This window comes from Candoia aspera, chromosome 3 (assembly GCF_035149785.1).
Source record: "Candoia aspera isolate rCanAsp1 chromosome 3, rCanAsp1.hap2, whole genome shotgun sequence".
In the NCBI taxonomy this organism is placed as follows: Eukaryota; Metazoa; Chordata; class Lepidosauria; order Squamata; family Boidae; genus Candoia; species Candoia aspera.
Window position 1 is genome coordinate 11,320,811 of NC_086155.1, and position 22,334 is coordinate 11,343,144.

The following is a 22,334-nucleotide window of genomic DNA, read 5'->3' on the forward strand; positions in this document are numbered from 1 at the left end:
CTGCCCTTTCGCCAATCGCCGTTCCCTTTCTTCCTCCCAGGGTTTCGGTTTAGGGCGACTCGAATATCCAGCAGCACGAGCCCCCTTTGCGGCTCGGGTTTGTCTCAGTTCCTTGCTCTGGGCATACATTTGTAGAGCGCTTTCTGCACTGCCTGCCAACTGTATCCAGCCGTATAACGTTTTGGGATCGTCCCTACACAAAGCCCAACGGAAGATTTCCGTCTCCAGCCCTTGCTTGAACATCTCCACCAAAGTCGACTGGGACCAGTCTTCCACCTTCCCCGCCAGGGCTTTAAATTCTAAAGCGTAGTCTGCGACAGAGAGGGTTCCTTGGTAAAGTTTTCTTAGGGCGTTCTTCGCTCTCTCTTGGGCTAATGGGTCTTCAAAGTGCTGTTTCAGCACCCACAGAAACTCATCAAAGTCCTCTAACTCCGTGGCCTCAGCTTGGCACAGCTGTACATACCAATCAGCTGCCCTCCCCTTCAGCTTGTTGGCAATGAAATTAATCTTGCCTTGTTCAGAGCGGAAATTTCGACCCCAATCCTCCATATAATGTCTAGCATTGGTAATGAAGAAGGAAAGTGTGGTAGGGTCCCCATCAAACTTCACCCCAAAGGGTGGGAAGGTCCTTACCGGCTCCACCGGCTGTGGTGGCTCCGCAAACAACAACGTGCGTCGAGCCGCCAGTGGTGGCCGATCTCTGGACGCCCTTGACTCCCTTCCCCCCAATTGCCGGGGAGCTCGAGTCTTACTTCTTCCCCTGAATGACAGGGAACTCCGTCGGGGGGGAAACAGCTGAGAGGGTTCCTCTTCCCAGTCTTCCTGTAGGGACCCCGAGCCCTTGGTGGCATCTTTGATGAGGGTCACTATCATTTCCATTTTGTCCTCTATTGCTTTCATGCGGGCAGGAGTGACAGGCTCTTCTAAGGGTCTATTGGTTACCACCACCCTCGGGGATAAGGGGATTTCGGGTTCCCAGGATGGCTGTGGAGATCCCCTCCCCGGTGCTGCTCCCAACTTGGGCTGGGGTTGGAGTACACCCCCTGTGGCACCCTGCACTGCTAACAATAGCTCATCCAGTTGAACATCTCGCCTCTCCCGACGTGCTGCTCTTTGCGCTCTCGAAGTTGGAGCTATCAGAGTCTTCGTCGAGTCCGGCTCTTCTTCGCTCCCTTCACTCTCGCGAAGCGGAGGTTCGATCATCGCTAGCGCTCCTCTCTACCCAATTTTGGATGGGGCTAGCGGAAAGGATATAAATGATTCTCAGCTTTATGTAATGGTTGCCTAATCCCAAATACTCAGTCTCACAAGCTTGGGTTTAAAGATAACTGATTTATTAAAGGAATAGTATGCAAATACAGAGAAAGCTGAGAATGAGCAAAAGCGCGCCAAATACAAACTTAAAAGCCTTGCCTTCAATCCAGTCCCGCCCCAAGCACCCGTCAGCGCGCACCCCCTCCCAGGTGCTAGGAACCGTTACACGCGCCTGGGAAAGTAACCTTGAACAGGAGTGCAAACCCAAACATACATTCCAAAGTCCCAAAACAAAGCAGAGCGCAGGAATGGGAAAAACCAGCAATGAGCAATGCGGGTATACACGGAAAACGGTCTGACATGTGAAACGTTACGATGTTAACAGAACATTGAAAGGGGAAACATGACACCTGGGTCTCTTCTCCATCCTTATAGATTAGTAGGAAGGTGAGCTTTTCAATGATACCTTCACTGTGGCCCAGAATGAGAAGCATTTGTGTACACAACCCCCTGAATGAAAAATTGAAAAAACTTTCCTTTTTTGGCATTTTCCTCTTATCAGAAATGCACTGAGCTTTATCTCACTGAATATATTCAGTGATCTCTGCAATTCATTAAAAGTAATAGAAGAGAGAATGACTTTGCTATACAGCTGCTCCAACCTCTTCTGTTTTGATCCTTCAATAGATCATATTGTCAGGGGTTACTTTATTTTACTATTGGGTTACTGTAAAAGAACAAACTATATTTTGGAGCAACAACAATAACAAAAATATGATTTCAGTTGCTTAAGCTATGCTCTGCTAAATTTAATATCCCAACAATTCAAGCTATAATTTACTCCTTGGAACATGTCATTAAGTACGCAGAACAGCTTTGCATTTCCTCTCTGATCCATTGCTTTAAAAAAAAACACAGAAACATTCTCAATAGTCCCTGGGGAAAGAAATGTCACTGAGAAAGTGGGAAATTGGTACTGTTTAACTCCAAGTTGTAATATGTTATTTATCCATCAAGAAAACAGTATGTGACTCAGTGGCATCTTGTTTACTTTATGACTCAGCCATATCTCATTGCCTGAGTGGATTAATTGAGATTCAATTCTGAAAGGTTATTGTATTATTATTGTACCTATGGCCATCAGCACTGAGAAAGAGCATCAGGATTAACAAGGGATTATACAGCCATTTTAGAGCTGTAAAGGACTGAAAACTGTTATAGACAATCTCCACATTCTGATACAATTTGATATACTCAAAAGGTCTTCTTGTCAGGAAAAAGATGAGAGACTCAATAAACTCTCATGAGGTAATTCATGGTGCTCTGAGGTTGTCCTCACTGCCATCATTCTTGCAACCCTGTGAATGGTTCAAGAGATGGCTAGCATTTCCTCTAGTTGACCAAAAAGGGAACAAGAAAACTGGCTACCAGTCCATGCCCTGCCCTCAAATTTCTTCTCCCAACTTCATGCTGTGTTTATTTTCACAGTGATTAAGAATAACATGCTTGGTCATTCTGTGTGGAGGAGCAAAACCACCTAAAATATTTCTGAAAAGTGCCATGGCACTTAATCCCAGCAAGGAGGCAGTGGCAAGATAAAGTGCGTGTTCCTATCAGTAGGTAGCCAGCCGCCTCCAAACTCCAGCACTTAGCTGCAGAATTGTGTGCACAGCATTTCCTGCACTCCTGTTGAGTTGATAATTTATTTGGCCTTGTTGCTCAGTGGCAACCACCATTTTGGTGCAAGATGTATTCACTGGGGGATAAGCAAGGGTGACCACCCTAATCAGTATGGTATAATGGGAAGAAAACTGAACATAGTAGTGGTAAGATGTACAGTCAAATTCCCACTGATCGACCTTCATGTTCAGTTCTTCTGGGGATACTAGAACTGACTTGCTCTGAGCCAAAGTGGTTGACTGCTTCCACAAATGTGGGTTGTGCATGCTTAAAAATTGATCCAGTGAGTGCAGCACCTGTCTGCTAGTCTCATGACTAGCGGCCCAACTTTTTTCAGGCTTCTGCTGCACACTCCCAAAGTCCAAAGCACTTGTTCCACATCATTTTCAAATGATGCTCATCCCTAGTTAGGGATGTCTGTAGGATGTGGTGAAAGTTGAGATGGCAGTCACCACAGTGTGTTCAAAGCTCTCTATGTTTTTATGTGTGATATACATAAAAAACAGGTGGAGCTTTGATTGCTCTGTCATGGCTACCTGAAGACATCCCTCGCCCTAATACACAATACTAAAATAGAATGAAAATGTGACTTCCTTTTTGGAACCATTATTAACATTCCCTTTTCGGTACATATCAGCTGCCTGGAATCTTAGTTCTCCTCTGATTAAATAACATGCCCAGAATAATTTCAGATTATAATTCTATTATAAAAATGGGAATCTAGGAAGAGGGGAAGAAAAAAAACTATCCTGGGAGATGAACATGGCAAACCACTTCTGTACTGTCGTCAAGAAAATTACATGTATGTTTCCTTGAAGTTTATTTATTTATTGATCAAATTTTTATCACTGCCCATCTCCCCTCCAAAGGAGGAACTCTGGTGGTTTACAATAAAAACAAAGTTAAAATTCAAGACAATCATAAATACAATAAAAACAAAAATGTGATAAAATCTAGATGGCTGAAGGTTCTCTATCAGTCTGTGAGTATAAAGGGCCATTCTAGGATCATTCTAGGGTGCCAGCCATCCCCAACAGTGGCTATTCCCCTTCCCACTCCAGGCCTGCTGGCAAAACCAGGTTTTTAGTTACCAAGTTACCAAGAATCAGGCTTGTCTTCACCTTTCTGTATAAGAAAGGTGAAGGAATTTAATTGTTGTTTGATGCATCCTTTTGTGTGTGAGAAGGGAGGGGCGTTTTCCTTTCTTTTTTGCATCTAAAAAATAACAAGTCAGGAGTTAAACGAAAATGCTGTTTGAAGGTCTACATATGGTCTTTCCATATGGTCTACATATGGTCTTTCATCCATTCAGGCTGTTGTGAAACTAAAACGAGTTGTTTTGTTTACTGGAGAATACATTGTCCATTGTACCTTTAAAATAATAAACCTTTGCAGATTTTAACAGCATTTTGTTTTAATGGAAGGGACGCGGTGGCGCTGCGGGTTAAACCGCTGAGCTGTCGATCGGAAGGTCGGCGGTTCGAAACCGCGCGGCGGGGTGAGCTCCCGTTGCTCGTCCCAGCTTCTGCACACCAAGCAGTTCGAAAACATGCAAATGTGAGTAGATTAATTGGTACCGCTTCGGCGGGAAGGTAACGGCGTTCCGTGAGTCATGCTGGCCACATGACCCGGAAGTGTCCTATGGACAACGCCGGCTCCAAGGCTTTGAAACGGAGATGAGCACCACCCCCTAGAGTCGGACACGACTGGACTTTACGTCAAGGGAAACCTTTACCTTTACCTTTACTGTTTTAATGGAGACGTGAGTGACATTTCCCTTTGAGGTGTATCCGTGAATCAGAATGGTGTCCAGCTTCTAATCCACAGAGCAAGTTATTTGTGCATGTGCATATAAGCTTCTGATCATGACCCAGATCAGCTTTATCCAGGCCCAGGACATGTCTCTGTGGGTCACATCACATTTCAAAAGCCACCCCCTGTCATCTCTCATCAAACTCTGGAGATGCAGTGGTTTAGCTATGATCAGGAAGCCTGGATTCACATTAAGCTTTGTTTGTTTGTTCAGCTTATATGGCCTCCCATTCACTTATGTGACTCCAGGCTGCTAACATCCATGTAAAGCCAACCCCCCAAAAAAGTCACCCAAACAAATTAAAAAAGACATTACAACTGAGACAGCTTATATATTCACAAAAGAGACCCCCAGAAAACCGGTTCAGCTAATGTCCTGGCCCAGTGCCTAAGGGAAAAGCCAGGTCTTCAGTGCCTTACAAAAGGCTAGCAGGGTTGGGGCCATTCAGATTATAGGTGGTATGCTATACCACATGGCAATGCAGTGGCAGAGAAGGGATGTCCCCTTAGTACCATCAGATGGCATCATTTAATAAAAAGAAACTGGAGCACCCCCCTTCCTGCCCAATCTTGTGGAACAGACAGAAATAGAGACAGGAACTCCCACAAATCACCTAGCACCATGCCATGGAAAACTTTGTAGGTGACAAGCAAAACTTTACACTGTACCCAGAAGCTGACTGGGAGTCATGCAGCTCATGAAGTAGTTGTGTTATATGGGTGTAACAAGATGCCACCCTTCATGCCATTGTGTTCTGGACCTGATTCAGCTTCTGAGTGATCTGGAAGGGATAGTCCCATGCAGACGGCATTTCAGTGATCCAGATGAGAGGTGACCAAGGCATAAGTGAGGAAGGAGAATCTACGAATACCAACTGGAACCAGCTCTAGAACATGGAGGAGAACCACCACAATACCATTCCCTCCCACTCCTGATCCCCTGAATTGGTCTAGCAGGATACTGTGACTGACAGTACCAAAAGCCGCTTAGAGATTATGGAGGGGCAGCATGGATGCAGCACTGGCATCCTGATCTCACCAGAGATTCTCCACAAGTGTGATCAATGCCATCTCAGTTCTATAACCAGATCTATAACCAACTGAAGGGGGTCCAGATAACCCATTTCCTCCAGGGCCATCTAAAGCTGCAGCCCAACCACCCTCTCAACAGCCTTCCCCCAAAAGGGAAGATTGGAGACAGGATGAAAATTGTCCAATACCATTAGGTCCAACAGCAGCTTCTTGAGAAGAGGACAGACCACTGCATCTCTGAGTGCAACTGGAATCACCCAACAGGGTTCATCAGGGACCTGGACTGGATCAATCAAAGTGGTCCTATGGCAGAAGCCACTACGGAGAACTCCAAAGAAATCAGAGAGCGATCTTACCATGACAAGGGACTGATGTTAACATCCCCTACTTCCAGATGACATCACCACTACACCAAGACAAAAACCGGACCTAGCATGTAATCTCCACTTGTATGTTGAAAATTTCTAACTTGAAATTGAACCCTGGCAAGACGGAGCGGCTTTGGGTTTAGGGCCCTTTCGTTTCTGGAGAATTACCCTCCTTGCACTGCCCCAGACAGATCCAGTGCGGAACCTGGGGGTTCTCCTGGACTTGTGACTCCTGCTCTAGGAGCAGGTGACAGTCATGGCCAGGAGGGCAACTGAGAGTTGTGCGCCAGTTATGCCCTTTCCTGAACTGACATGCCCTTCTCACAGTCAACCATGCCCTAGTCACCACCCATATGGACTATTGTAATGCCCTCTACATGGGGCCGCCCTTGAGGAGTATCTGGAAGCTTCAGTTGGTTCAAAATGTGGTGGCCCACACAGTTTAGCATAAGTTTAAATTTGCACATGTCTCACCTCTTTTGCAGAGCTGCATTGGTTGCTGATTTACTTCCAGGTCCAATTCATGGTGCTGGTTATCACCTTTAAAGCCCTTCATAGCCTGTGGCCAGGCTATCTGAAGGACCACCTTTCCCCAGTTACATCTACCTGGCCCACCAGAGCGAGGAGGCAGGGTATGTTGCAGGTCCCATCTATGAGGGAGGTACATCTGGTTGGACCAAGAAGAAGGGCCTTCTCCATGGTGGCTCCCTCCCCATGGAATCTTATTCCCCCAGAGATAAGATTGTCCCCCACTTTGATGATTTTTTGGATGGCCCTGAAGATGTGGTTCTGTCAGCAGGCTAAAAACTTAAATGGCTAGTTTAGAGTATGCTTGTTTCTGCAGCCAGGTGTTTTATTGGTTTTTATTTACTTATTTATTTATCAAATTTGTCACCACCCATCTCCTCCCACCAGAGGGACTCTGGGTGGTTTCCAACAAAAGTAGTCAATTTAAAACAATAAATATAAAAACAATACGATATATAAAAATATACACAGCATTAATAAATTACTATAAAATAGCAGTAAAAATGAAGTCCAAGTGGGAAGATCTAACATAGACCATGTATGCAAGGAGTGCTCTAGGGTGCCAGCCATCCCCAGCTTTTAATCTTGTAAGCCACCTAGTCACTGTGTGTGAGTTGGGCAGCCATCAAAGAAAGAAAAGAAAAGAAAAAAGAAAAAAAAGAAAAGAAAAGAAAAGGGAGGGAGGGAGGGAGAATGAATCAGGCCCTCGGTTATCTGCATCAGATCCTTGCTAGCCACATTCGCCATGAACTTCCAAACCACCTCAGATTCCACCCCCAGGAAAAGCAGATTAAAGTCTTTGAGTACCATTAGTCTAGGAAACTCCACTGCAACTTAGCCACAGAGTTGAGCAGCTCAGGCAGGTAATTTGCTATGCAGCAGGAATGCTGGTACAGTAGCAGCAATCCCAACTGATTCTTGGAGAACGAGCTTCACAAACATGGTCTCATATCCAGTTATCTGTGGAGCAGAGCCTCTGAAAGCCACAGATCTCCTGGAAAGATATAGGCTTCCCACCACCCCTGTCCTGGGGTCCTTGCTCAAAACCCAGGTGGGCACACTTCCAAGAGGGGAACCCCCCTGCCTGCCCATCCAGGTCTCACTTATACAGGCCATATTTCCTCATATTTTAGAATATGAGCAAAGATCTGTACTGCATAGAAATCTCCCACTGCTACTCTAACCCAGGCTTCTGATGCCGCTATAAGCCACTTATACTCCCACTGCGCCCTCCCGTCCACATGAAAAGGCTTCCTTTCCAAAAGTGAAATACTAGCATATGATTCAGGAAGCCAATAACTGACTGAACCCAGTTCAGCATAATGTGATCACTTATACTTTCAGCTCATTCACCCGGATTGAAGTTACTTTACTCCCACAGGGCAACACTCCATTTTAAGTGCCCATTAACTAATCATAAACAGCAGCAGGAAAAACCAAGGGAAGCGTATGTGTCATGCCCATGAATACCAAGAAAATCCATGGCGATGGCTGCTGAATACCAACTGAACACCATGATGAAAAGGCATGTTGTTGGGGTGGGGGGGGGTGGTAGAAGAGAGATGGCAGGGAGAGAGCTGTTGAAATAAGTAGCTCTTCATAATGAATCAGTATTCTCTGGTAGAAGAAAGCTTTTGATGTCAAGTCAAAAGTTGCTCTATTTAAAGGCCAGGCCTGCATTGCCATTTGAGCCCCTACTCCCTCTCCTCTTTTCCATCAGTTTGTACAAATAAGGGTCCTTTCTTCATCCCTTCCTGCCCACAGAGGAAGGCTGGAGTGCTTCAGTCAGATAGCCACTTTACTAAGTGGACCAACCAGGGCCAATGTGCCTTCTCTGTCACAGTGCCGGTGCTGTCAGACAGCCTCCCTCCTGAGATCTGGGTGGCTCCAAATCTGCTGATCTTCTGGAAGGCTGTGAACTTGGCTTGTCCCTCAGGTATTAGGGGCAAGCTGCTAGTGGAGCCTGATAGGCATGTTTATGGGGAAGGAAGTTCCTTGTGAAATGCCTCAGCTCTTGTACTCTTTTGAGATAGCTTTTAATTGTATTTTTCTATTCTGTTTTTGAGAACCAGTTTGGTGTAATGGTGAAGGCATCAGGCTAGAAACCGGGAGACCATGAGTTCTAGTCCCACCTTAGGCACAAAGCCGGTTGGGAGATCTTGGGCCAGTCACACTCTCTCTCAGCCCACCTCACCTCACATGGTTATTGTTGTGGGGAACATAGGAGGAGGAAGGAGTATTAGGTATGTTCCCCACCTTGAGTTATTTATAAAAATAATAAAGGCTGGATTTTTAAAAAATCTTTAAAAAAATACATACAGTGATCATTCAAAGGGGTGCTTTGCACAAGGGAAGCACCTCTCTTCAAAGAATGAAAGCAGCCTGGTCCTCAAGAATACCCAGCATGATCACTTCAGAAGCTTTTGTTGGCTTCTCAGTGTCTTGATGCAACACTTCTGCTGGGACTCAGAAAAATTCTGTAGGGAAGCAGGCAGCCACATTCACTCAGGCTAAGGAGTTGCCAGTGAAAACTTATCAGAAGCTAGAAAGAGATCAGTTGTAGAAGAGTTTCTCAAGGTATCAACACACAAAAGGCTGATGTTTGCTTGAAGCTTTGGGAGCTGAAAGGAAGAGCTAGAATAATGACATTTAGTTTCCTCTCAATCACTTCTTCATTTCAAATCACATACCTCCAAACACACAAATTTAAGCCACTTTTTTGTCTCACGGAGTTGCAGAGATGGAAGGAAGAGAATTCTTCATACCTTGGTAAGACCATCCATACTTCCAGAATCAATACACAAACCAGAGTGTATCTCTCTTTTGTTATTTGACTTTCTAAAAAAAAATGAAGTTGCAGCTCAGTTTTCTGAAGAAGGAAAAAAATGTGCATCTGTACTGCAAAACACACAGAGACAGACACCTTTGCCCCTTACCCCTGCTGGAAAAAGACTGCTCACCCCTGCTTCATGCAAGACATTGGGCTCTCAGTAAACGTTGTGCCTTGTACAAGGCTTTTAAAGAAAGCACTTCTTATGTTGCAAGCTTGGGCTAATACTTGCTGACAAATTTGACAAGATTTTCTTTATACCTTCCATTAGTCTCATATCCAGTGCAGGTGAAATCCACAACGTAATGCTTCTCTTTTTGTTTCCCCAGAATATTTTCCAATGTAATGCAAGATTTTGTCAAAGAAACAAACACACGTCACAGCATGTTGCAATGGCCTTTCTTCAAACCCAGGATGTGAACAACTACTCTTGATAAAGTAGTATATATAGATAGGATAAGGAATTAATGGGGGATTTAGTGAAAAAATGAAATACACTGATCATAGTAAAATGGAACAGTGATAAACACAAGGGGAAAATAATTAGAATTATGACAGCATTAGAGCAGAAGCTTAAATGAGATTCACTAAGACCCTAACATTTAAAAGCAAAATAACCAAGAGCCTTGGTGATCTCTGAGGTATTAAGAATGTTTTGCTCTTTTTAATTATTTCCAAGTATCTTTGGGCTCTGATCCCAGTTTTGCAGCTCTCTACTTTAAATGCTTGGCATCTGATAATAATCTCCCTGTTCACATGACATTATTGAAATTGTCCTCCAAGTCTTGAAGAATGGTCCTGGGTATGCTTTCTGACAATACTCCTTGTGTGCACATCAAGAAATCCACTAGAGTCACAGCTGGCTGCATTTCTTTAGTTGCAGAGACTGAAAGGTTACATTGAAGCAAGTAATTTCCCACTAGCTAAAGAATGTTATCAGTTTATTTGTTGATTTCTCATATTTTCATCCCAATTTACAGCTTGCCTGTTGCAGCTGGCAAGTTTAATAAAGCACATTTTAAAAGCCATAACTAAACCATGCACTATGACTTGATTCAATGGCTCCCAAAGAAAATGGAAGCTATAGTTTCCTATTACAATCAGAGTCATATAAACTAGGGGTGTGCAACTTGATGAACTTGACTACAGCCGCCATCTTGATAAAATGGAACCATGTGAGATGGATGGCCCAACTGCCAACTGGATTCCCAACAGTTGTACCATATACATGGTCCTAAATGGATTTATGTCTACATGGAGAGAGGCCAATAGGTCTACAGTCTAGGGCCCAGTGTTCTTCAACATTTTATAAATTACTTAGATTAGGGGATAGAAGAGATGCTCATCAAGTTTGCAGAAGACACAGTCCTGGGGAGGATTGCTGACACCTCAGAAGACAAGCTCAAGGCTCAAAAGTATCTTGATTGACCTGAACATTGGGTTTTTTCTCACAAAATGAAGTTCAATGACAAGAAATGTAGGGCTCTACATTTTGGTAGGAAAAGTCAGATGTACAAATTCAAAATAGGTGGTCCTTGGCTCAGCAGTAGTACTAGTGAGAAGGGTCTGGGTGTCCTAGTAGCCCACAGATTAAGCATGAGGCAGCAGTATCCTATACTTTGGCCACATAATGAGAAGACAGGACACCCTGGAGAAGATGCTGATGCTAGGGAGAGTGGAGGGCAAAAGGAAGAGGGGCCGACCAAGGGCAAGGTGGATGGATGATATTCTAGAGGTGACAGACTCGTCCCTGGGGGAGCTGGGGGTGTTGACAACTGACAGGAAGCTCTGGCATGGGCTGGTCCATGAAGTCACGAAGAGTCGGAAGCGACTAAACGAATAATCAACAAAGCAGTATCCTGCAGCTGCTAAAAGAGCCAATGCAATCTTGGGCAGCATCAACAGAAGTCTAATGTTGAAGTCAAAGGAACAGATAGTGCCAACCCAACATTGTACTGGTCAGACCACACCTAGAATACTGTGTCCTGTTTGGGTCACCACAGTACAAGAAGGATGCTGAAGAACTGGAAAGAGTGCAAAAAGCAATAAAGATGGTGAGAGGCTTGGAGGCAAAATCCTATGAAAAATGCTTAAAGGAACTGAGTATGTTTAGTCAAAAAAAGAAACTTAAGGGGAATCATAATAGTAGTCTTCAAATACATGAAGACCTATCAAAGGGAAAATGGTGTGGATTTATTTTCCATAGTGTCCAAGGGTAAGACAAGAACCAGTGGATGGAAGCTTGACAGAGAGATCCAAACTCAAAATTTCCTAACTGTGATTGCTATTAAGCAGCAGGACAGCCTACTTCCTAGAATAATGGATATTATAGGATGAATGAAAAGGCAAATGTCAAGGATTGAAAAGCTGAAGAGCTGCCCTCATTGGAAAACAAATCTGGAATGTAAAACTAATTATTGTGCAAGAGAATATCCAGAACAAGGTGTTCTAAGATGTTCCAAGCCAAGGTATGAAGGACAGAGAATTTTTAAATCTACCATTCTTGTGTTCCCTGCTATCATGGTATGTTCATTACAAAGGACATCTTGACACTTAAGCAGATTCCTAGATAAACAACCACTGAAAGCTGAGGAATGATGCTAAGGACACTCAGCAATTCAGCTGAGCTAATTCAGCATAGCCTATAAAGAGAGAATTTGAGGGAAGTTTGAATTCCCAACTTCCGTTCCATCAAAGATCTTGTGAGAGGGTATTCAAAGGTACTTCCTATGACTGTTACTTGGTCAGCCACAAAGGTTTTATTGGTATTTAAGGACTGAATGAATGAGTGAATGTGAGATCCATATATTGCTAATGTAAAGCTTTTAAAATCTATTGGTAGTCTTTTGGTATTATTGGATGGCGTTGCTTTGGTGCTGCATAATAGACTCCTAATTCTATGGCAGAGGGCAAAACTATTGCAATATGGACGCTTCCTCAATGGAAGTTTCAAACAAAAGTTGGGCAGCCATTTGTCTTGGATGCGCTGATGATTCCTATTCTGGGAAGGGTTTGGACTAGAAGGATTCCAAACCTCCAACCCTACGAATTTATGATTCTACAACTCTAACTTTTTCAGGGCTGAGGCCTATCCTTGATATTTGAAGGTCACAGTGAGAATCAACATTTAGAATAATTGGCAGGGCCAGGACAAACGCTACATTTCATTTCCTTGTATTTGTATTTACTGGAAATTAAACATAATGAATACTGTGCCAAACATGTACTGTGACATTTCTTCAAACTTTTCTTCCCCTGGCAAAGAGGCCTCTGTTTTCCTACCCTTTGCTAAGGATAATTAAGAATTTCTCATAAATTTCTCTTGGATGTACCCTGCCACGTATTCCTTGTTCACTTTGTAGCTAAATTAATGCAGGGACAACACAAGGTAGTCATCCCAACCCTTTGAAAAAATACTGAAAGCAACCAAACTACACAATTTAAAATTGAGTAGCAAGTTGACTGATGGGGTAAGGCAGTTCGGAAGGATCTGAGGTAGGCACAGATAGATCAGGGTGCCCAACGCCAAAACTTTTCTGAAGCCCTTCCCAGAGTTCTCTTTAATCACAGTTACTGAGGATCAGTGACATAGTTTTTCCCCTTTTTAAAATGAGAAACAGGCAAAATCAGTACTGTTAACCATTGCGTTTAATTCAGATTCTCAGGACAAAACTAAAAACAAGGAAAGTGCCAGAAACTTCCCTTAAAAAGCTAAGGGGGGGAAATAATATCTGTGCCTTCTGAGTGACACAATCCCTTCTCTCTTCCATGATTGCCCTATATACTATTATTCTCCTCTTCCTGAAAAGGATTGTGGCCCCAACCACATGTGGTCTTCTTTATTGAAAATAAATAAGCAGTGCCTTTCCTTTCTGAGGGCTATATAATAGACACAAGGAGAAGGACTTTTTCAGCATTGTTCTCAAGTTATCAATATGCTGCCCCTAAGGAGTTGCATTTGATCTCCATTCTATCACTTTTAAAAAGGCAGCCAAGATGCATCTTTTTCCCCAAGCCTTTCCTTGTTGTTGTTTATTCATTCAGTCGCTTCCGACTCTTCGTGACTTCATGGACCAGCCCACACCAGAGCTTCCTGTTGGTCGTCAACATCCTCAGCTCCCCCAGGGACGAGTCCATCACCTCTAGAATATCATCCATCCACCTTGCCCTTGGTTGGCCCCTCTTTCTTTTGCCCTCCACTCTCCCTAGCATCAGTGTCTTCTCCAGGGTGTCCTGTCTTCTCATATATTTCCTTGTTAATCATTTTAATATTGGTTTTAATCATTGGTTTCTTTTTTCAAAAAATAAAATCTGCATTTTATGTTAGTTGCCTTGAGGATTATTCCTTGTGAGTGGAAAGGAGGGGTATAAATTGAATGGATAAATAAATAAATAACTTTAGTTGTAGATAGGGAGGATAAATTATACTTGCTTTGAGAATGGCCCTTGGCACTCTGACAGAACAGTTATTAACCCCCTCTTCTTATTCTGAATGGGAGGAGCTGGTTTTGTAAGAGGAATCAGAACCAACAATTTAAACCAATTCTGAGGGAGTTTTTATGAGTTTGTGGACATAAGTAAAATAAGTGGTTTAAATCTGCTAGAGGCTTCATACTCATGTTTTGCTTCTCAAACTCTAAAGCCAGCAGGGCACAGGTTAGCCATTTTTGGTGTAGAATGTACTAGATGTTGACCATACTCTACACAAAAATGCATTTCAACTCTACTACAATTAACTTATCCAAAAGATGGAACTATGGTTTGAATACCTGGGTCCCCAGCACCATTTTGTGCTTTATTCTTTCTCTGTAGAATTCTGTGTCTGCCCAATCACTAATCCTTTCTCTCTTTCTTTTTTTTTCTTTCTTTCCTTCCTTCTTTTTTTTTTCCTTTAAAATCCACATAATCCTATTTTCTGAACCTCGCTTGCTCTGCTCAATTGCCCTCCAACAATCCATTATCATCTCTACCCGGCTGATAAGAACAGGTGACTCAGACAGTGTTTTGCCAGTTTCACAGTCTCAAATCATTAAACTATTGATAATCTGAAGTAGAGAGATCTCAGAGCTGGATTCAGGCATAAGCTAAGCAAGCTACAGTTTAGGGCCTCATTGCCTGACAGGGCCTCTTCTGCCTCTCAAAATTTCAGATTTTTTTTTTCCCGAGCTGTTACAGGAAAATATATTTATTTGTTTGTTTGTTTGTTTCAATTTATATAGCCCTCCATCTCACATATGTGACTCTGGGTGGCTCACAAATTTAAAGCAAACAAACAAAAATACAAAAAAATAACCAAAATCATACAACAAAAACCATTAAAATACATTTTAAAAATGCAAGAAGAAGTTCTTGGGAAAGCTATTCAGATGCCATGATGTGCCTATACCTACAAAGATCGGAATAGTGCAAGAAATGGTATTCCCTGTGACACTCTATGGAAGTGAAAATTGGGCTCTGAAGAAATTTGGTGTTGGAGAAGCCTCCTAAAAATATCATGGATAGTCAAGAAAACAAATGCATCATCAAGCAAATAAACCCCATTCTCATTTGAGGCCCCAGAGACTAGGCTCATATCATCACATTTTGAACAAATTGTACAAAGACTGAGGTATCTTGAGAAGTCTATAATACTGGGGAAGATGGGAGGAAGGAAAGAGAAGGTGAATGAATTTGATTACATCAGTGGTGGGTGCATTATTGGAGACTGAAGGACGGGTCAGGGACAGATGATGCTAGAGGAGGTCTATCTTTGTGGCTACTAAGGGTCAGCATCAATCTGATACCATATAATCAAAAACAGTTTTTTAAATAATTTTATATATGAAAATTTCCATAAACTGAGCCCCCCCTGTATGGCTCACAAACCTCTTCTTAATTGATTAAGACATGCTTTGTTTCTGCATGCCTTTATACCTTCTGTTCAAACAGGGCCATTGCCTGCCCTATCATAGGTTTGTTATGCATCTTGGTGGTTTTTTTATTTCATGTCCAGCCACTTAGCTGTGATTTGATCTGGTGTTAGAAGGATTAGCCGGTGTAGTTCACCGTTTCCAGGGTACGCCTGATTGTATTATTTCAACAGTCTTCGAGGAGGCTCCTTCTGTGTACCCCATCTTGGTGGTATTCTTGCCCCATTCAGTTTTTACACAGCCTTATTCTCTGTTAGCACTTGCCAAATGGAACTTCTATAGCTGCTCACAGCTTAGGGCCTCACCATGTAAGAAGCCTTCACAATGGCACTCAGGACAGCTTCCCTCCATCACCGCCCCATCTTGGCCAACTTCTGTACCACCTGCCATGTCAACTCAGTCAAGTTTTTTTTCTCCCCAAGAATGATAATGCACCTTAGCAAATCCACTCTGGCAATGTTATGGTTTTGAACAGATATTTCCACCTGTACAAATAACTACACTGTCAAAAGCATATTTTTCTCCTTCCTTCCTTCCTTCCTTCCTTCCTTCCTTCCTTCCTTCCTTGCTTCTTTCACATAAATAAAATGAACTCCCCAATTCCTTAATAGGACAATAGAGTATTGTCTATTGTTCAACACTTCTATAAATCCTGATTTGTAGCTTGCATTTTCTCTCTCTCTCTCCCTCCCCTTTTTATGTTTGTCTGGTGTATCTTTTGTATGCAATTCCTGTGCTGTAACTTGGTTACTCGGTGGCTGTCAGGCTAATTGTTTCAACCTGTAACAGAGCCTATTCATTTGCCTCAGTTCTTAATTAAGGAGCAACAGTTTCAGTCTAAAGAGCTATAATCAACAATAGGCAAAAAGCAAACCAGCTAATCTTAGTGAAATTCAGATTTAGTCAAACTATCTGGGTGTGCGTGGAAATTCCAGCTTTGCAATCATCACTGGTCAGATCAGTTTGAAAAAAAAAGTATAATCTAATTATAGAACATTCATTTTTCTCTGTTCTAAATGAGGCTTGGGGGCTAATCCCATTACGGCAAACTTCCTCAGAACTACTGCATGTCACTCATACAGAACCTGCAATTCTGTACAGACACAAAAGCAAGACCATTCATTAATTCTGTGTATAATCTGCTTTTATAAGCAGTAGCTGTATTTGATTCATTTTGTAGTCTCACCTTTCGAGGTGCTTGCAATGATCCCTTATCTAAACACCATCAGTTTCAAATGAAGAATGCATGGGATTTCAATCTGGGTAAAATTCCATTAAGCAACGTTTTGAACTTCTGCACCTCCTGGACTAGTATGTGGATCACAATCTAATTTAAGTTTCCTACTTCACACTTTGATTTGCAATTCAAACATTGCAGACTAGGGGTTTCAATAATTTGGAACTAAATTCAGATGCTTTGGGAAACTAAACATTTCCATCAGTATTCAAAAATGTGTTTTAAATATGCATTTTGACACCATTTTATCTTTCTCAGTTCAGAGTTTAATGAGGAAATGGAATGATGGCTAAAAAATGTGTAAAAGTTATATATTCCAGCAAGACTTTTGAAATTACTTGTGTTTTTGTTCGTATTTTTCAGAATTTATCTTCCCATGCATCTCTCCTTATAGCAGCCTAGTAGAAGGGGGAATTTTGAAAATTTAGGGACAAAAACGTCCTTCATTATCCCTAAATAGACATGACACATACAAGGAAACCAAGATGATAAATTGGCACACTTGTCAGAGTATTCTAGGATGGGGAAGTGACCAGGCAGGGTTATAAAAAAACATATAGGGAACAAAGTACTTTTTTATGTGCAAACAATGTAAAATTTAACCTCATCACTGGACACTGAGCCAATGAGAAGTGGACACATTGTCCTGTGTAAGTACTGTGACCACCCCAATGCTGGTATCTGCACCTGTAGGAGAGATCCAATAATCATTGCTGAATAAATGTTGCTTTTGCATCCTCTACTCCACTCACCATTATTCCTCAATGCCAACCATCAGACAAATGTGAACAAAAACACATGTGGACAAATGTATGGACCAGTGTTTCTCAACCTTGGCAACTTTAAGATGTGCGGACTTCAACTCCCAGAATTCCCCAGCCAGCCTTGCTGTTGAAGTCCACACATCTTAAAGTTGCCAAGGTTGAGAAACACTGGTATGGACTGTTGGGGAAGGAATGTAAGAAACGAATGTATTAATTTCTTATGCTGTGCAAGGGAGAAGGGCTGGCTATTCATTCACAGAGCCTTGGGATATCTGGGGCAATACAGCTAGACAGACGGAAACAGAAAGAGAGGGCACAGATTGGACTGGGATCTCTAAGCTCAGTTATTGACTAGTTCAAATTGAGCAATGATTGGTTGAAAGTCATCTTCGCAAGTGCCAGCCTTGCAAACCTGTAGACAAGCAGTTGCTGTCTCCTAGTAAGACACTGGATACTCCTATCTAAGAACTATAGATGTATAGCTGAAAACACAGCTGTATACTCCTAGTTTTATGTGACTTAGGGGACAGAGCTAAACATGCTGTGTTGTAGAAGCAAAGTGGGCTCATGGTATAACAAAAGACATATGGTAACTGAGCAGGACTAGATCAGAGGTCTCAGATGCATGAAGATTAGTCCACAGGCCACAACACTGAAGTCTTTTGATACAAAAATCTCTAGAGAATAAAAATGAAGAAAATAAATAGTATCATAGTATGCCATTATTATTTTTTTCCTGCAAAAACACCATTTCACTGGGACAAGTTAGCTGGCGGCATTTTCATTAACTGAAACATGAACATTGGGTTATATTATTGGGTTGGGTTGATATGTCACATTTTTCAAAGTCATATCATATAATCTAGGAAACTCATCAAGTAAAGAGGTGCCCAAAGCCCACTTTTCCTTTGTCTTATCTCTCCTTGTTGAGCAAAGAAATCTTTCTTTCAGTCTTTAGCTTGCTTGTTTTCCCTTGTTTTCTTTCTTCTTGAAGCCATTAGTGGACATCTAGGACCACTGAATGGAGCAGAGCTTAACACATCGAAAGATGCACACAGAAAAAAAATATTATCTCAAATAGCTTTAATGAGCACATTAGAGAAATATAGGTTATTGATCTTACACACTTAGCCCACCCAAGCATAAAGAATTACACGCTTAGACAAAGTAGGTTCAAAAGTAAGTAAAAAGAATATCTTACTCATTTATTTGGTCCAGTTACATCTATCTCAGAAGAAAAGTTGATTATTCGGGTCCTTCTTTCTGTTCCCTAAACTTAATTTACCCTCAGCCCTTATTGCTGCTGAAGGCTATGTGGAGAAAAGGGGAAACTCCTTCCCTAGGCCCACCGCATGGCCCAAGAGAGATGGAAGGAGCTGCAGCCACATGCTCCCTTCCCAGATGGTGAAAAAGGAGGAAGTGAGGACAAAGGAATGTGGGAGGGACAACAAACAGCTTCCTCCAGAAGCACGTAGAGAATTTGCTTCCTAGAATGAACTCATCCACATGTTAATGAGGCATGCTGATTTACTGGGACCTCCAACACTTCTTGCCTTCTTTCCCTCACCTAAGAGGGATGCTGTTCTTGCATCTTGCTATCATTTCCACTCCTTACCTGGCAGAGAGATCTTTGTGGTGGGACAGGCAGGCAGGGCTGCCTCTGAAGCAGTGTCCACCGGGTACCACAGGAACTGGGAGGTGTTCCAGCAGGGCAAAGCTTCTCTGCATGAGATGCCTTAAATAACATCTAGGTGGGCTGACCACCAAGGTTCACCTACTGATGCTGGGAGTTCTCTGGGTGTGGCCAAGCACATTCCTCCTGCCTGATGTGCTTCCCATGGTCCTGCCTGGGCATTTGTAGAATGCTCGTTGCCCTGGACTTGCTAGGTAGCATTCTCACTGCTTGCAAAGCCACAGAAAATGATTTGGAAAAGTTATATGGCCCATTTGCTGTAACTTTGAGATCTCTAGGCTTGTTTGCTTACTGGACTGCTTTATTTTAAAACTGCATATGGCCAACCATTTTAAATAAATACTTCTAGGCAGCTATCAACCAAACTACAAAAAAGCAATATTTTACTATATGCCATCCAGAGGAGAGCATCTACTTCACCCTTGTACCTCATTTTCTCCCTAAGATGCCAACAATGGGCAGTAAACGTTAGTTTACCTGCTCCAGGGTCATTCTGGGTGTCTTCTGAGGGGGATCAGAAAGGACTGCAGAGAACCTGCCAGCTGTGGGTTCCTACTGCTGTGTGAAGGAAATAGGCATACATTTTATTCCATTTGTTAGATTTATATCCCATATGCTTTCTGGGTACTCCAGGTGTCAATATTTTCCAGAAAAATAATCCAAAAGGAGCATTGAAAATATATCATCCACAGTGCAGTTCTTCTGCTATTCTGCTCAATGAAACAAGAAGGAAGGAAGGAAGGAAGGAAGGAAGGAAGGAAGGAAGGAAGGAAGGAAGGAAGGAAGGGGGGAAGGAAGGAAGGAAGGGGGGAAGGAAGGAAGGAAGGGGGGAAGGAAGGGGGGAAGGAAGGGGGGAGAAGGGGGGAAGGGGGGAAGGAAGGGGGAAGGAGAAGGGGAAGGAAGATGCTTTAAACCTTGATGAGACTTGAAGCATTTATTGCTCCCGTTAAAAGCTCCAGTCCATCCATAACTTCTCATTTTGGGAGGCTTAATTGGCAAATACAGTTGCCTTTGGCTTTGTGTGTCTTAAGGCCCCCATTTTGCCTTTAAATCCACCCCTTCCACCACAGACAGGGAGGATTATTTAGAGGTGAGAGGGGACGGTGGAAATGAGCGGGCACATTTTCCAAGCTTTTGCATTTGCTTGGAAAATATCTGTGTTCTTTTTTTTTTTTTTTCCCAGTTAGGGAATTTCTGAATTAATTAATTAATTTCTGAATTGATCCCAGATGACGTTGCACATGGTCATTGAACCTTTATACCTGCTACTGGAAGCCTAACACTTGGGATTAATGTTCAAACGTACAATGATACACTTGCATTTATAGTATCAGTGTTCAAGAGCTAACCTCCTTGTTTTTTAGGCATCCAGCATGAAATCTGTGGCATGTGCACCATACTTCTACAAAAGATCCCAGTGTACGTGTATTTTTACAGTAGTTATAATTTGCATGGACTTGTAAACAAAGCTCATCACTGCTGTCCTCTCTGCTCCTCTGCTCAAAGTCATCCACTTCTGAACCCCCACCTTCCCCCCCCCCCTCCCCAAGGACAGAATGGCACCAGAACTCTTCTGGTTTCCTAGGCAGCAGGGCTGTGAAGGCCACTGGGGAAAAACTACTAATAGTTCTTTTCAACACTGAATCAGATGGATCAACTCTCTGACCTAGCATGAGAAAGAAAATAAATACGGAATAGTAAAAATTAATTTCCAAAAGAGGGAGAAAAAAGTTAGCCTGCCTGCCTGCCTGCCTGCCTTCCAATTTTAGCTTTCCATCCAGAAAATTAATGTTTCTAGAATATAATGATTGATGAGAAACTGCCAAACAGCTGCAAATATTCTCTGTAGATTTTGCACCAACTCCTAAACAGAGGCACTGTAGTGACATGGCAATGCGGCCGTCGCTTGATTTAGGAGAGTGTCTTAATTTTTTTTCAAAGCAGATGGGAATGCTTTCTGAACTGAAATTTTCAGTTGTGCTTAAAATGTTTCAGAAGCAATATTCCTGAAGCAGCAGGCAGCTTTCAGAAACACCGGTGTGTTGAAAGGCAATGGAGGAATAGTTGAATATGAAGGTGTTGGAGAAAAAAAAGTGTCTTCAAGCTTCAACACTGCAGACCCTGAGAACTGAATCATTACTTTGGAATTCTGTGGCTGACAGCAGAGCAGTCTGAGGTAGCAGAACTATATGGAGGAAATGCCTGGGTTACAGGCTTACAGGTTGCTGACTTAGATAACCTTTACTGGGAGCTTGCAAATGGTTATGCTTTGTGCATGCACATGGTGTAGGATCCCACATCCAGAAAAATGGCTTATATTCATAGAATGGCATCCGAACATAACCTGGGGACCATCTGCGCCACAGAATGGGCATTTTTTTTTAGCCTGGAGGCTTCACTTAATTTTTACTATTATTTTGGCTTGTAAGGGCTGCAAGATATCCAGTGATGTACTGGGGGTGGAATAAAATATTCCAGCCTTTGTTATTCTGTGGGTGAGATATAGGAGTTTTCCAAAAAATGAAATAACTGTATTAAAACTTACAGTATATAGACCTAATGCATGTATTTTGCATATTTTTAAAGGAGAAGGAGAAAGGGAAAGGGGGCAGAAGCAGAGGAAGAGGGGGGGAGGGGGAGGAATATGAAATCACTTCACTGAAAACTGGCATTTTTGCTGCAAAAAAAAAATATTGCAACCTTACTACCAAATTTATGCTGTGCAGTCTGGGACTGTCCAACTGATTTGTAATTATCTATTTAACAGATTTAAACAGATGCCCATCTATCAATGGAATTCTGGAATTCTTTGGGAATTTCCCATTCGAAATCAATGGGAAGCATGAGGTTTGGGATTTCCAAAATGTGGGTTCATTCCTGAATGGAATCAAGTGGCTCCTGCTTCAATCTAAGCCAAATAGGACTCTTTTCCAGATTACTGAATTGGACGCCCAACTGTGAATGGAATATGCTTGAAGAAAATGACATAAAGGAAGGCAAGATTTTAAAATGATCTTTGAAAAAGTGGCAACTGCTCCAATCCAACTAATATCTCTAGGTCCCTTTATCTGGACTATATGCAGATGAGAGCAGTGTGTATCCATTAATTCTCCAGCACGATTTATTAACCTAATACATAAAGTTAAAATTATGTTGCTCAGTTGTCTGGAAAAGGGAGAGTAATGAATTGAGTTCTCCCACTTCTCCTTCCTGGTGGCATGCCATTA